The following is a 15,522-nucleotide window of genomic DNA, read 5'->3' as shown; positions in this document are numbered from 1 at the left end:
AAAATAAAATAAAATAAAATAAAATAAAATAAAATAAAATAAAATAAAATAAAACAATAAATAAATAAATAAATAAAACCAAGCTGGAGCTCTGTTTTCTAAGTTTCCACCCCTCCTTAGTGATGGTTGTAGCATTTACCTGCTTGGCAGTTTGGGTTTTCCCACGAAAAGTCGTAACACTAAGCTATAACACTTGTCTTATAAGCTGTAATACTAGTCTTAATACTAGTCTTAATACTAAACTTAATACATGGCTGCCAACCACAACAGAGAACCTCTCTAACAAATGGACATCATTTCTGTCTTGGGTTTCATGAATCCTGCACAAATGTTCTTTTCAGGTTTGAGGTCCATCAGTCCAAACTGGCAGTAATTCCAGGTCTCTGTATTTAACATTGAAAACATATCCTCTAGTCTACTACATTAATTAAAATAATGCAACATTCATTCATTGGGTTATTAAAGAAAACAAAATGTCAAAATATCAAATATCAAAATTTTAAGTATACAGGTGGTACCTTGTAATTCTGACGTAAATCTGTTACTCTTCATGAATAGTTCTGGGGTTTTTCTTTTTGTTTTGTTTCTTTATTAATTAACTCAATTCACTGATCAAGTTCATAATGTATCCCTGCAAACAGCTGCAGTAGCATAAGTGGCAAATAAGCAGCACACAGCACTTCTGGGTAGAGAGCAGAAACAGCGCAGAAGGAAGAAGAAAAGGAGAACTCCTTACCCTGGTTTTTCTGCTGAAGCTGATGTTGCTTTACCATGAAACAACAAACTGAGTTTCATGTGAATAGTTACTTACATGAGTATTCAGCACGGGCTTATTTGAATAATTACTACTGGATGTACGCAAGGATTGCAAGATCTGCCCTTGTGTTTCAAATGGCGGGGAAGTCTTTTTGCAGCACTTACGATGTTGCAGATTCCAGAAAATAAAAGACAACCGAATAAAAGGGAACTGTTACTAACCCCTTATCAAACTGCAAATTTTACAGAAATATGAATACAGAAAAAATATACTATAGCATAACCTGTCATAATTTTAAAATTGGAATGGAAGTGAAAAATGCTGTAATGATATCTGAAATGTATCATATGCCAGAAAAAGGAGAAGTCAAAAATACTTGGATTTGGTTTTTTCCTCTCTTCTTTTAACAGCAGACTCTCAGAAACCACTTCTGTCATATGTAAACTGTTTTTTTAACTGACAGAAATGCAATTTGGGGGGAGCTGTTTTCAAACAAATTTGAAAAAATTACACCCAAATGTTTGCAAACCCTTCCTCTCTGCTTGAAAGACAAAATACCAATGGGCTAGTTTTTTATATAATCGGACTTTGTGAAAATAAATTTCATATTTGCATGCACTGCACTTAGTTAAAGAAGTTAGCAGGCTAAGGGGTAACTCATTGACTCAAGATTTTCCAAGATAAGCAGGTGTTTTTACAAAATACCGTTTGTTCAACTGAAAGCTACTCACGTACACATGCAGAAGAATTTATTTGTAATCTACACAGGTTTTCCAAAACTCCTCAGAAACAGGGTCACAACATTTCACAGACTAAAAGCATGTTTCCTTTTAGCATTATAACTTAGGTTGCTGTGTATGTAAGTGAAGAAAGCAATGCTGAAAAAGTCCCTGTCCTTGGATAGGGAGCACTGGCACTGAGGTGGCAAACTGGAGAGCCAAATCATCGGTCGCTGATCAGCTGTCACCAGAGAGAACTAATCCAAAGTGCACAGAACAGCCTAGGGAAATCAAAGGTAGGAAAAGCAAAAGGGCTTATTTCTGCTTATAATTATGAGTTCAGCTTTAGGAGAATGACATGTACCAAGCCATTCGTAAACTCAGCCGCTGTTCTTGATCGTGGTCCCCTGTAAGCAGTACACTCCAAGCACTAGGTTATCTTCTCACTGATTTATCATGCACCTTCTTTCTTTAATTCCCTCATTAATAAATTATTTAGGAAAGGAACTTGTGCTTTATGAAACAAAAAAATACATTACCACCCATGATGTAGAAAATACTTATTATTCTTTTAATTCAAATTACCTACTACTACCTTTGAGCTAGCAACACTACAGAACACCGTATGAAGAACAATGGACTGATCGATTTTCACTATGCCCGTCAACTTATTGAATTTTTACTCATTCCCCTACAGCTAACTATTTATAGCTTTTCCTATTTCTTCTACACAAAAGCCCTGCAACACCTATAAATTTGCGCTATTATGCCTTCAGTTTATTCAGATCCGAACTTCTTCAACATTTATAAAGTTCTTTGCTGGAAGAAAATAAAACTGAAATTTAGTTTGGAACGGAAGAAAATGGCAAAAATAAATTCTGAAACTTCTGTTAACGCAGCCAGTTATTATGAGTTTATCTTGTGATTTCAAAGACCAGAAATAGCTTCGTTTCTGAAGAAAAGCAAAACCCACTGCCCAAGGCTTTCAAATCTCTTTGAATATGAACTTGCTCCCCTACCTTATTTATTGTGTGCCAAGTGGTGATGGTAAGGCTGCAACATCTGCAAGCCTGTGTTATTAACACTCTTTCAATGCTTGCAAGAAGTTTTTGCTGCTTTTTACCAGTGGCTATACAGATTAAGGTTTAACCTCTACTGTCGTCCAACCCCTTATTGTCCCACAGAGTAATAAAAACATGGCATGAAAATGTGAAGGTTTATGTGACTAGGGGGAAAGGCTCTTTATATGCATATGCATATATAGAGGGTCATTGTAAATCATTGTATTCATGGAAAATTTATTTAAAATGCATGCAAATCCAGTCTGATTTTTTTAGGCTTGAAATCATTCTGTTACCACATACATAATGTGGCTTTGCATCACCTTCTGCTCATTAGCACATATAGCACTTAAAGGTTGCTATTATTTTCGTAAATAATGTTGCTATCAGCATTCACTACTACTGTTAAATTTAATTCCAGCATTGTTCCAGCACCTTATCTTTGCTATAGACTATGATAAGCTTTTGAGGCAAAGCTCCACAACTGAACAGTGCCTCCCACAGAAGAAACCCACTCTAAGGTCTTCTGCAGGCAGAACTGGCCTATTCTACTGAGAATCTGTGGTTTTGGGCTCACCAGAAGCCATATGCAGCCTGACACAAACTAAAATAACCTGTTTGTCAGCAGGGTTTATTAACTCAGGCTTAGCCATAGTTCCTGCCTTCACCCAGCTTCCAGATAAGAGCTATGCATATAGCATAGCCTTAGCATACAGGCAGGCCAAACTTTTACAAGACAGACTTAAACCCACTTGGGCCATCTGACCGAACCTCCTGCAACAGCTGGAAAAAAATCAGATGTGAGAAAATTAGCAATATTTTAATCGTCACATGATTGCCTCGGCCATTTCACTGCATCACCAGCACTTCAGAATGCTGCCGCGAGCAGCAGGACTGCAGCTCGCCAGAGGAGGCAGAGGCTCCGGAGATTTGTGCGGCACAAAGGTCTGCTAAGGAATATTAGCTCAGCTTCCTTGCACAAATATAACTGGCCCTCAGCTGACAGATGTAAGAGGAAATGGAAAAGCATGAACAGAAGGGGCAGGTCAGGGTCGGAACTGGGAGGAGGTATGTGGTATGCTGGTCCTGCCTGCGTGGGTTTTCTTTGCTTTGCATCCTTAAAAAAGAAGCAGTTCTCTTTGTTCTGGCAAGCATATTTAAAGCAAGGTTAGAGAGGAAGATGGAAGAACTACCCCCAAACCTGCATGGCACTGACTTGGAAGAACAGAAGCTGAGAGAGAGCAGAGTACTTACTTCACTTCTCACAGACTGGAAACTCCACCATACTCCTCCGTCCCAGCTGCCCCGGGCAGACGTTTTGCAAAGCAGAACCACTGCCTCAGCCTTTCTCCTAAAAGCCCCTTCTGATAAGGAGGGAGGAGGAACAGTAACACCCACTTACTGAAAACACAGGCAGCGATGAGATTGGCAAGGCAAATGGGTGATGCTTGTGGAAAAGGTTTTCTTCCTTCTACAGGAAACTGGAGATTATGAGTGATGAAAAAATAAATGTTCTGCTAAATCAGAGGCTGAACCCAATTCTGTTCAGGAATGCTAAAGCTCACCATTAAGTAACAGGTCAATTGCTGTTGTACACTAAACTGCAAATTTAAGAAAAGCACACCAAATCCATGGGGGAAAGAAGGAGAGAAGGAGAGAAGTCAGTTCCTGAGGCTGTCCTTTTTAACTGTAGTAAAGGAGTCATTTTAATTCTGCTTCTTCATAATTGGAATTTGATTTTCCTAATGTTACACAATCTCAGGTGATTAAGTGATATAGCACAAACAAACTCTGTTTATTTCAGCATTCAAGGCACACATGTGACATGACCTAACAGACACTGTAATACATACAAATTGTCACTTGTTTCACATACAGGGATTGTCTAATACTTCCTAAGTTTTGCAAACACTGTAAGATGAACTACAACTAAACAACTACTTGCTCTCCAACTATGAAGTTAATTCTCTCTGCCCCTCCACCATACACACCAAGTGACTGATGCTGAACTTCCACTAACTTGAATATGATCAGTCTTGTTCTGCACCCTTTTCCTTAAAGAGAAAGGAAGAACTAAGCCACATATTAACCATCTGGCACCACCTCTCCTCTGGCCTCAAGCCCATTCATTCTGCAGCTAGAACCAATCTCCTACAATAATGTCAACACACAAAAATCAGCACCCAGCCTTCTAGATCATTACCCGTGGCCATCTTAAAAGCTACCAAGAAAACTCAGTCTGCAGCTAAAGGAGAATATTTCTGGCTTGAACATGCTTTTCCAGCAATAAGCCCACCTGAAACACTTCTAATAGGCTGTATGCTCTCTGCACCCAAGGACTGCCACCGCAAAGTGCCACTGGTACATTTAAACAGCACAGCTGAAGCCACAGACGTTTTGGCTTGGCTCTTGGCATCAGCAAAGCAGTACCAGCACTACCCTGCACTTGTACTACTTCTCTGGAATTATTAATTCAGGTGCAGATTATGCTGCACCTGTTTCTGATCCTAGCCAGGCTGTTGCTAGCTTCTCTGGCCTGTGCTCCATTGACAAAACACAGCTGAGCCCAAGGATGAACATCTGGAGTCGCTCATTCCACGGCTGACGTACAGTTTTCAAAGAATGCCATGAACTGGATTGGTTGTACATTTGATAAAGGCTTTATGAACTAGAAACACACTTTGCATGCCTCAAGAAGAACACGTAGAAGTGGTCTGTAGGGACAACCCACAAGAAGTGGAAGCTGGCATTGATTATTGCTTCACCTCAACCACTCTCTTTCCCAGGCTACGCTTAAATGATCTCATACCTTCCCTTACATACGTAGAAGCATGATGAGTCATGAAGCACCTAGAATTTCTTCAAATGCAGGAAATCCAGTGACACACAGGTTATTAAATCCATCTTCAAAGGCCAGCCTTTAGTTACAAAAGCTCTGGCTATGCAGTCCCCTGGAGCCATGCTAGACCCAGGCATAATGATCTGGCTGATGTCAAAAAGCTTGCAACTCATCCTCACAATGTGCCAGCCAGCAGTACAATTACTGAAATCAGTTATTTGGAGATGTTCCTCAAAATTAAGGGTTATCTTTCATCAAATCAACAGAGTTTGGTTTTAATTCGCACTGCAAACATCAAATCGTTCTTGCAGTTTTACTGCTAGGGAAGCAAGCTATTTACCTAGCAACTGGCTCCTTTCTGCACTTGTTTTATTCACAAGAAATGTGAAGGAACTTTCTACTTCCTCAGAGATACCAAAATTGATAACAGGCCATAACTCCTTATATGTTTATCTGCTAAGATTATTTCTAGCATTCCAATCATCAGATTTTCTTTAGTCAGAGGAAACTGTCCCACCAGACTACAGATACAAATCCCTTTTTAACTTCTGCAAGGTATTTTTTCTTTCCCACATGCAGTTATGTGGAAACCACACTCCTTCCCAATGGAAGACAACTCTTAGCACGTGCAACATAAAAGCCAGCTGCCTGCCTTAGCATCTGCAGTGACAGCTATAGAGGCATGCTTGAGCCTTAGCTTATGGGAAAAGGAGCCCAGAGCCACCTGTAATACACTGGCTACATCCCAGCTAAGCACCACACGACCACAGAAGCGAGCATGTGGCTGGGAAGAAAGAGCTGCAAGGAGGTGCTGAGGTCAGGCAAAAACTACAAACAAGTAGCTGGCCTTCAGGGAATTTGGGGGAATTTTAAGCATGCGGCTTGCAGAAGAGAAGGCTACCGGGATAAGCACCGGGCTAGAGAGGAATGATGGCAGCGGCATTGTTCATGTCTCATATCAAAGCAAAATTGCTCAGGACCAGATGAGAAGGCCCTGAACCAGCTCCAGGGGTGCGGTGTTCCTTCCCTCTGGGTTGTGGAAGACCACAATCTACTCTCCATATTGCTAAAATTGTGATCTTTAAATATTTTATCAGGTATCTACCCTTCTAAGTCACCCATGTAGATTAAAGGGGAGCCAAGTTCAAGTCTTCTCAGTAACAATAGCTGTTAACAATCGTTCTGTAGGCACAAACTCGGCCATTCGCTCTCCAAAATTAAAAGCAGTTTAATAAATTCCTATCTTCTTTTTAGTTAGCCTTTCAGTTGCTTTTGCCAGATGCTCTGCGAAGACCACCTTCACAGCAAGCTGCAAGGCTGAAATCAATGCATTTCATGGACGAGTTATCAGAGGCAAGAGTCAAGTTTGTGAGCAAGAGATTAAGCACAGCTCCTGCTTGCACTGTACACCAGGAGCCATCCCAGTGTTTGTGCAGCAGCATTACACTTTTAGCAAAATTAAGCATGAAAAAGGCACACTTGAGGTAACTATATGCTGCTTTGTGGTAAGACACTAGCTATTAATGATAGAAATTTGCATAACATACCTTTTTCATTATAATGACTGTTGAATTTAAAAATATATATACCAGAAACTACACTATGTTGAAACACATTCATTAATAGGGCTATCAATCTGAAAAATACACACATATTAATAATTGGCTTTAAATAGAGACAGAAACAAGCACCCACTGGAGCATGTGGAAGCTGCAACGGTGAGAAAGAGTTCAATAATAAGCAGGGGAAATTCAGCTGAAGGCAAAGCTTTGAAGTTAACTCAGATGATAAACTGACCTGAACTCACATGTTGGAGTCCAGGTTGACAAATGTGTACATTTCCCCTGACACTCTTTATTACCTTGAGGCAGTACTGTAACGTCACTTGATAACTGTTGCTTTTTTGCACCTATTTAGTAGCTGACTAGCCCCAGACCTTCTCTGGTACAGAGCTGATAGATGTAGGGTTACTGGTCACAACTGTCTTCAGTGCACCAGGAAAAACCCAAGCCAACAAGCAAGGGGCAGGAAATATTGCAAGTTCCGATGTCTCAAGTTTCCCCTGCATCATTTTCATCAGGATACGGCCTCTCTGCTATATGAAACAAACACAAGATTGGATTGGAAATGAATGACTTGTCTACAGTTCAGCTGAGATGTTGTACTACCGTTCGCACATGTGGCAATTCACAGCTTCCCAACCTGTGCAATTTTTGCTCCGCTTATCAAAACAGCGGTGTTGGCAAGGTCCACATTCTTATCTTCTGATTCCAGCCTCTCTTATGTTGGATGGGTTACAAGGAAAATTTCACATAACTGAGACTCAGATGAAACTCAACTCAAAATTCCCTCACCCTCATTTTACTGAAATAGGATAACACAGCTCTTGCTGCTCAAATTACCACTTGATTGCACTCAGAACTGTAGTAATAATGCTACCAGACAAAATTTCACGTTGTCATGCTTTGTGTTTAGCTGGCATGCGATTCAAAGGACTATATTTACAGCAGCTTTCGTTTTCTTTAGTAAGTTAGCAAAGTCTTTCAGTTTCTTCTTTGCTCTGTACTTGAACTAGGTGTATGTTAGGATACGGATTAGAAATTAAAAAGTAAATACCAAAACACCTCTAAGTAGAATCCACACTGATGGGTACTTTCTGGACAGATAACTGGAAGAGCAAGACCTATTTTCCTGAAGTTTTTGAGGCAGATCCCATGGAGTTCTACCCTGAACTTATCTGCAGAGTTCTGTTAAATGGTTTAACTTTTAATTGCATTTCAGCCTCTTACTAATGAAGTCTCTGCAAACACGACTGAAAATCCAGGATGCAACCTTGAAGAATTCCTTCTTCACATACAACACAAGCAACACCAAAGGACTTTAGTTTCACTGCTGTCAAGTACTGATTCAGGGAAATAATTTCTCACTGAGGCAGTGCTGTCATCTTGTGTTTTCTCTTTCTCCCAAACTCTCACTCACATGAGGTGGAGAGCATCTCTGGCAAAGAGGCTCCTTAACTCCACTCACCTTGATGTCAGCTCTCAGATGTCAAGGTGCTTCAGACATTGCGAGCTAAACAGGGAGCAAGAGCACTCATCAGGTGTAACAACATTTAACATCTTAAGGAATTGTATTCAGCTTAAATTCTCTTTGAGACATCAGTGATACCATCATTAACGCATGATAGCGTTGTTCTCCATCTGATCCACTCTGATGACTTACGGCAATGCATAAGAACACTACAGAAAGGACATCACCAGCAGTAGGGCTGCCACCACCCAGTCCCACTGAGGGCACGATTACAAGGGGTGAAGGAAAGACACTGTAAATATAAGACAACACAGTCATTTATGGCTAGCTCTCAGGTTTTCAAAGGGAGTGCCTGCTTCACGCTGACTTCCTGGGTTATTTCCAATTCAAGAGATCCAGAGAAATACCTGAATGAAGCTGAAGCAATTCTGCTGCTTGCCCATTACTTCAGTTTTTAATCAGCCAGAGCACACAGCTGCATAACCAAACACTACCCCGTGACACATTATGTGTAAGGCAGTTGAACAGAAAGTTGCAGTGGCAGTTTGGAAGCCAGGACTCCAAACACCTGAGTACTAGACTTTTGCATGTTGAAAAACATTCTTTTTATTATCTTCACTGGATACAGCATAGGCAGCCCTTTTACTTCCAAGAGATCCCAAAGTATATTTAAGATTACCAGTTTTAAAGGACCTGCTGTGGGACAGGGAGCAGTCCATTCAGCTCAGCTCAGTTTACACATCCAGAGGCCATCCCCCTGAATCGGGTCTCGCAGCCCAACACGGAACAGGCCCTCTCTCTCCTTCCCCCACTGTGGTACCCTGAATGGCCGTGGTTTGGTCTGCATCTTCAGCTGGAAGAGATGCTCATAATCATGGGGAGGGGGTGACAAAAGCCAGCCCCCACGCAACTATTCCTTCCCCAAGGATGTGAAGCTTGGACATGCTGCAATTCCCAGGGCAAGCAGCAACCCGAGGCATGACGAATTTGAAGCACTGCTGTTATCTCACCTCTACTTTAGCATAGAGAAGCTGACAAAAAGACGTTCACACAGGGCCATCTAGGAGACAGAGTCATGAGAGCAGCTTTCATCTAAAAGCAAGGGGCAGTTATCATGTGTATCTGATGGTGGGTTATGTGGCTGTCTTGTGGGGGAAAGAAAAAGTCTTCTTTTTCTCAACAAGCACTGATGGCCAGGGGCAGGTCCCAGCGTAACAGGGCAGGGGCCTGCAGGCCCTCTGGCGGTGCAGGGCGCCTGTGCCCTGCCCAGGCTGTGGTGCAGGATGAGCGACGCTCGCTGCAGCACGCAGAGAGTTTTTTCTGCCCTATATTCAGGTGCAACCAAGGCGTAGATCTAACGTCTTCTTACGATTTAATCAGATCACAGCTCATAAAAGGCACGGGGCTGAGCAAAACCCCTCCTGACAGGAAACCCTCCTGTGACCTACTTGAGCACGCAGGCAGTTGTACCTGACGTGTGGCTCAGTGGTACCCAAACACCCACCGATACAAGAAACTTGAACAAGGAGAGGTAGGAGTGCCAAGAAAACGCTCAGCCCAGGCTCCACATACCCCCAGCATGCTGCAATCTCCTCTTTTTCTCTTTTTTTTTTTTTTTTCCCTGTGTTTAACTTTGCATAGGATCTTCACCCTAAGAACTGGGTCGGCACGCCCCAGCTGGCAGCCTGCTGCTTCCCCTGGGAAGAGGGGTTCTCCCCAGCAGCCACAGCAACTCGTCCCGCTGTGGCACGCTCCCGAAAACCAGCTCAGCTGCCCATGGTACCAAGGCTGGGCCATGCTGAGCCAGGCGCAGGCTCTGCCGAACCTCCCAGAATACAGGCCAGAGGCATCTTTTCAGCACGGTGGTTTTTCTTCTCCTAAATATCCATGTGTTGTTGAAAGGGAAGACTTCTGTCAGGTAACGTCATTCTTGCTAAGACAGGTGAATGCGCTGAGCTATTCCTAGGAGGCTGCTGCTACTCTCTCAGAAATTTCCTGATCCCATTTGAACACAGCACTTTACTCTCCTTGCAATAGACTGACATCTCCATCATACTTTGAAGTTTAGGAAATGATAAAAACCTGCTTTCTACCCCTCCCAAAGCATCTCTTACAATGAGACCCTTCTCCCCACACCTGTACGTGAAGCCAATTTGTGTTTCAAAGTTTAATCTCACATGGCTATCTCACATTTTCCTGCCTCTGCATCCTGACTCTGAATCACAGCCCATGCAGCGGAGCGGAGGCAGGGGATGACTGAGAATTGCCAGAGCTGTAATTGCCACGGGGCAGTGCTCAATCACACGCCTCCGCTCCCCAGTTCCTCTTCTGTCCCATCAGACAGAAAGGGCATGTGTGTCCACCCAGATGTCGGCTTCCCTCGCCTACACACCGCTTTCTTTGTTAATGCATTTTCCTTTAGAAAATAACCAGAGAAAATGATGAGAGTGTTGCTCTGCCTGAGGACCAGCACAGTAAACCAGGGATTTGCATTTAGAAGTAATACCTAATATTAGCAAAAATACATTTCTTGAGACCTAATCATTTGTTCAAATGAATTTGAGATGCAGATACAATCTCACTGGTTTCTGGAGAGCTGTGTCCAGTTCGATCAGTGACATACTTAATGCTGAATTAAGCCCTGGCCTTGAGCATTACCGCAAATTGGGGATACCCCTCTGCAGTGAGCACACTGCAACCTGTGCAGCAAGGGCCCTTCCCTTGCATTTCACGTGATGGAGGAATCCACGGACACCAGCAGGCTGCTCCCTGACTTCCATGGTGCAACACCTGACTGACTGCTGCTGTCATTTGGTGCACAGTTACCGCTACCTTAGCTAAAAACATACACACCTACCTAATAATGAAAATATCTGTGGCACAAATGCAAAGCATATGATAGATGTCCTTTAGAAGCATGTGCATTCTTTGAAATACACAAAAAAATAAAAGCCACCTCAGGCCTTCTTCTCCATGCCAACCATTAGTCCTCTTCATCCAAGTACTGCTTTCCATATCTTTTGATTTCAATACCAATATTTTCTTATCCTGTTTCTGCAGAAGACCCATTGTAGGCTGCTGAAACTGATTCTTTGGCATACACAAACTTGTCTTTTTTTAAAGCACAGCTCCAACTTCAGCAGTGAAAATGTAATAGGTTACTGAAAAAAAGTCAAAACAAACAAAAGTAGCAAAACATCTTAGAGGTCAATGGTTAATAGAGGCTAAAGACATTTTTTCCATGATCTTTGCATTGACAGTCAGAAGCACAGAATTCCATTGTCTAATAAACAGAAAATATTTTGCATATTTGGGATATAAACATTTGTATAAAAAGTACACCATTCTGCACCTTATCTTGTGTATTCAGTTTATAAGCTAACACAACCCAGAGGGAACTAATCTGCAACAGGTTTCATCTACATTTGGTGGAGGGGGAGACTTCTGGTGCTTCCAAGCAATTCTGTGAAATTAACCACTTCCCCGTTATTTTAACCTTAATTAATGGATACCACACTATCACGGCATTTCTGAATACAATGTTGTTTCAGGGCAAGATAAAATAATATACGGCTGACATTGTTTTATTTTTCTCCATTTTCAGGCATTGTAGGCAGTCAGCCAGGTTACCGGATCTATCGCAATGCCAAATTCACAGGACTGAGCACACGGCTAAGAATTAAAATGTAACATAACTCGGGACATAATTTTAGCTACTTCACAGTCCATGGATTTAGAAGATTAAACTCTACAATAACATCCAAAAGAAGAAAAAAAAAAAAGTGTTCCTTAAGTAACTTTTGAAAGGCTAATAAAGTCAGGTCTGGCAGATGAGAACTTTTTATTTTGCAAAGTTATTTTGCAAAGAAGGGCTAAGCAGCAGTGTATTCTACCTCTGAACTCCAAATCTTTGCCTTGGATTTTCATACCTGTGAGATTATTGCATTTTTTAAAGTAGAGAGAGAGAGAGAAAGAAGGGAGTAACCAGGTGCCAAATATAACCACATTGCTGTGTTTTCAGTGGTTTCAGCAGGCAAACTCCCACAGAGATCATTAGGTTCAAAACAATCAAAGTATTCATTTAGAAATTTAGCAAAGCATGTAAAGCACCCCTTCATTCAGGAATAAATGCAGAGACAAGCGTGACTATCTCACCAAGAGCTTTAATGTCTTAGAAGATGAATTTTGCAACAAAAACCTGGAGAAATACGAAGACTACCAGAGGAGAGTCTGACAGCAAACGGGCTGTCTCCCCCCTGCAAACCACAGTCATCAGATGGCTATGAGAAGCAGCAGCAGAACTCTGAAAGAGAGGGACAGCAGGCCACCGAGCGCTCCCTGCCATATGTCCCAGGAGACCACTTGGCCCGAGAAGGAAGAGCTTTGTGGGAGCTGCCTCAAGGACAAACCCTCTGGGGAGGACGAAGCCTGAAGGAGAGCCGCTGTGGGGATGGAGCTGGGAGGGCAGCCTGGGGAGGGAAGGCGGCGCGGCCCTCAGCCAGTGCACTGAGGAGAAAAGGGAGCATGTGCCCCCTCACCTGAGGTATTCACCAAAGGCTAGCTGGGGGTCTCTTTGCATGGGCCCTGCCCTCCAACGGCCCAAAATAGCCTTGATACTTACACACCAGCCATAAGCAGCAACTCATTTTTTAGTTAGTGGGGAGTTCGGAGAGAAATTAAACAGCAATGCCTCACCCCGGAGCCACACCGTACCCAGGGTACAGCACATCTGCAGCGTTTAGTCCAGACTGAAAACGAACGGTCAGGAAGCAAGCACTCCCAAGACACGTCTGTATCTGCATTTCTGCTGCGGTCAGTTTTTACATCGTTAGGAAACACTCTTGCTTACTTGCCTGTGCATCGCAGATTAGCATTAGTTACCACGAGACCTATCCATCACTCCAAGCAGCGAGCTGGCGGCCAAGGCTGCACGAAAAGCTCAGCTGGCGGCTCCAGTGATTACCAGCTCCGTCCTACGAGAGCTTGGACGGGATGCCCGGGGAGAAGCACCAAACCTTGTCACCCACTGCACCAGCAGTGCCCGAGCAGCAGCCCCCAGCAGTGCATCCACCGCAGGGAGGGAGAACCAGGCGGCGGGACGGAGGGCACGGCGACCTGCTGGGATGTCTGAACTCACACGCCGAGCTAGCCCTGCCTTCAGCCAAGCCCTCTCAGCGAAGCACAGCAGCTACACGGATGCGTTGAAAAACCCTCAGCAAGTCACAGCAAGGAAATAACAACAACAAAAAGTCACAAAACAAGGAAATAGTGAAATCCAAAAGGATTCCGCAGCCCAGACGGCGCTGCCTCGTACCCCACGAATGCCACCCATTAGGAGCGAAGGTGGAAGGCACAGCTTGTGCCACAGCCTCCCCTCGGCAGCTTCCCCTTGGGAACCGCAGCCCCTGCGCGGCGGCAGCCGGGACGAGCCGGGAGCGGGCACCTGCTCCGGGGGCACCCCCCGAGCCCCACAAAGCCACCACGGCCTCTCGGCGGAGGGGGAGGGGGACGGGGGCAGCCCCTGCCCTGCCTTACCTGGGTCTCCCGAGCTCCGCCACCGCGGAAAGGGCCTCGGCGCCGGCGGCGCGGAGGGAGGCGGAAGGAGGCAGGCACCGCACCCCACTGCCCCGCTCCGGCCCGGGCGGCCGCCCCGGCGCCTCCTCCGGGAGGCGGCCGAGGGAGCCGAGGGGAGGCTCCGGCCGCCTCCCTCGGCCCGGTGCAGGTGCCGAGAGTCCAGCGGCTGAAGGGCTCGTCCGAAGGCCAGGCGGCTTCTTGGGGCCGGCGGGAGTCCCCGCCGAAGCGCAGCCCCCGGGGTGTGTGAGGAGGTGGCACCCGGGTGCTGTGCCTCGCCTTCTCTTGCCCCAGCCCTTGCCTGTGGAAGCTGTCCGCCTGCTAAGTCCCACTAACAAAAAAAGTCTTAAAGTTCAGTCAGAATACATCTCTGTTGTTTTCCAGTGGCAGCCCAGAGGAAAGCGAGTGGGGCCTATGCTGCTCAGGAGCAGAGGGTTTTGTTGTGACTAGTGCGTAATGGCTGGATCAACACAGATGTCTTTCTGTTCAGTTCAGAGGAAATGACTTACAGAGCCTTTGTTTTCACTTGGGGGATTTCCTCTAAATAACATGTTTGGCGCTGTGGCCATGCCTCCCATGCCCGTCACACTGCCTCGGAGCACAGGGAGTTGTGGGGCTCCATCCCTAGCACAGGGCGTCCCTGGTATAGAACACCTCACGGGGACCAGTCCCTCCAGCCCGCTCTCACCACCCTCCCTCCACTCCATCCCCACACCTTTGTGGTAGTGTGCACTCAGCTGCCCATGCAGACCTCCCTACCCGCTGCCACCGATGCCGTCGGTTTTGCAAAACGGGCAACTTCTGCTGCATTTTTCAAGCAACAGCAACATCAGCTCCTGGAGTTGCCTGCTGCTGTGGCAGGAGAAAAGGGCAAGACCAAACAATTGCTTAAGGAGGAACTTGGAATAGCTTCTCCACATTAGGTGCCATTTTTGAGCTCCAGAAGGAAGTCTCTTCTAGCAGAGAGCAGTTATGATCATGCGACACCACCAGCTTTACATCAGCCCTAAGACTCCATCCCAGAGCTGCAGCAGCAGCAGCAAAGGGACAGGAGAGCACACCTCTGTGGTCCAAAGCAGGTGCCTACTGCCATGTGGGGGCTTCTACCACAATGGCAAAGACTTTAGGATGCTGGGATCAAGGCAACTGCATGATGACTCTGCTTCTGAGGATGGGGACACACTTCTGCAGGACTGAAGAGGGTTTCTCATTGCCTGAACGCTGCTTAGCTGTGCTGGATGGGGTGTGAGAGCAAGGGAGAGAGCTTTGCAAAGGCTGGGCAGCAAAGATGAGGATGTGCTGAGCAGCCTTCAGGAAATGCTCTGTTAAATGCACACTGAGCACATGCATTGAGGAAAGGCTATGGAGCTTGGGAAAAAGCATTGTCCACCGTTCTGTGTGGCTTCTTATGGCTCGGTAAGAAGGGCAGCACCACGCACTTGGATTTCTGCTGCAGTTTTGGTTTCTCGTGGCCTGTATGCCTTTGCTATAGTTAAATAGAGCAACTGGTGTGATTTCATTTTGAGCCACATGCCAGTCCTTGCA

The 15,522-nt window shown here is 44.9% G+C and overlaps 1 protein-coding gene across 1 annotated transcript in view; it reads right to left on the bottom strand.

The window, feature by feature from the left end:
• Positions 1-14,405, bottom strand: part of TEC (tec protein tyrosine kinase) — a 49,970-nt gene extending 35,565 nt beyond the window's left edge. Inside the window, exon 1 of the mRNA XM_035324268.1 lies at positions 13,942-14,405. The gene's annotated coding sequence lies outside the window, so the exon portion shown is untranslated. The remainder of the gene's footprint in view (positions 1-13,941) is intronic.
• Between the last annotated feature and the right edge of the window lie 1,117 nt (positions 14,406-15,522).

Source organism: Oxyura jamaicensis, chromosome 4 (genome assembly GCF_011077185.1).
Source record: "Oxyura jamaicensis isolate SHBP4307 breed ruddy duck chromosome 4, BPBGC_Ojam_1.0, whole genome shotgun sequence".
Classification (NCBI taxonomy): Eukaryota; Metazoa; Chordata; class Aves; order Anseriformes; family Anatidae; genus Oxyura; species Oxyura jamaicensis.
Note: the sequence above shows the minus strand (reverse complement) of the source record. Positions and strands in the feature narration are given on the sequence as shown.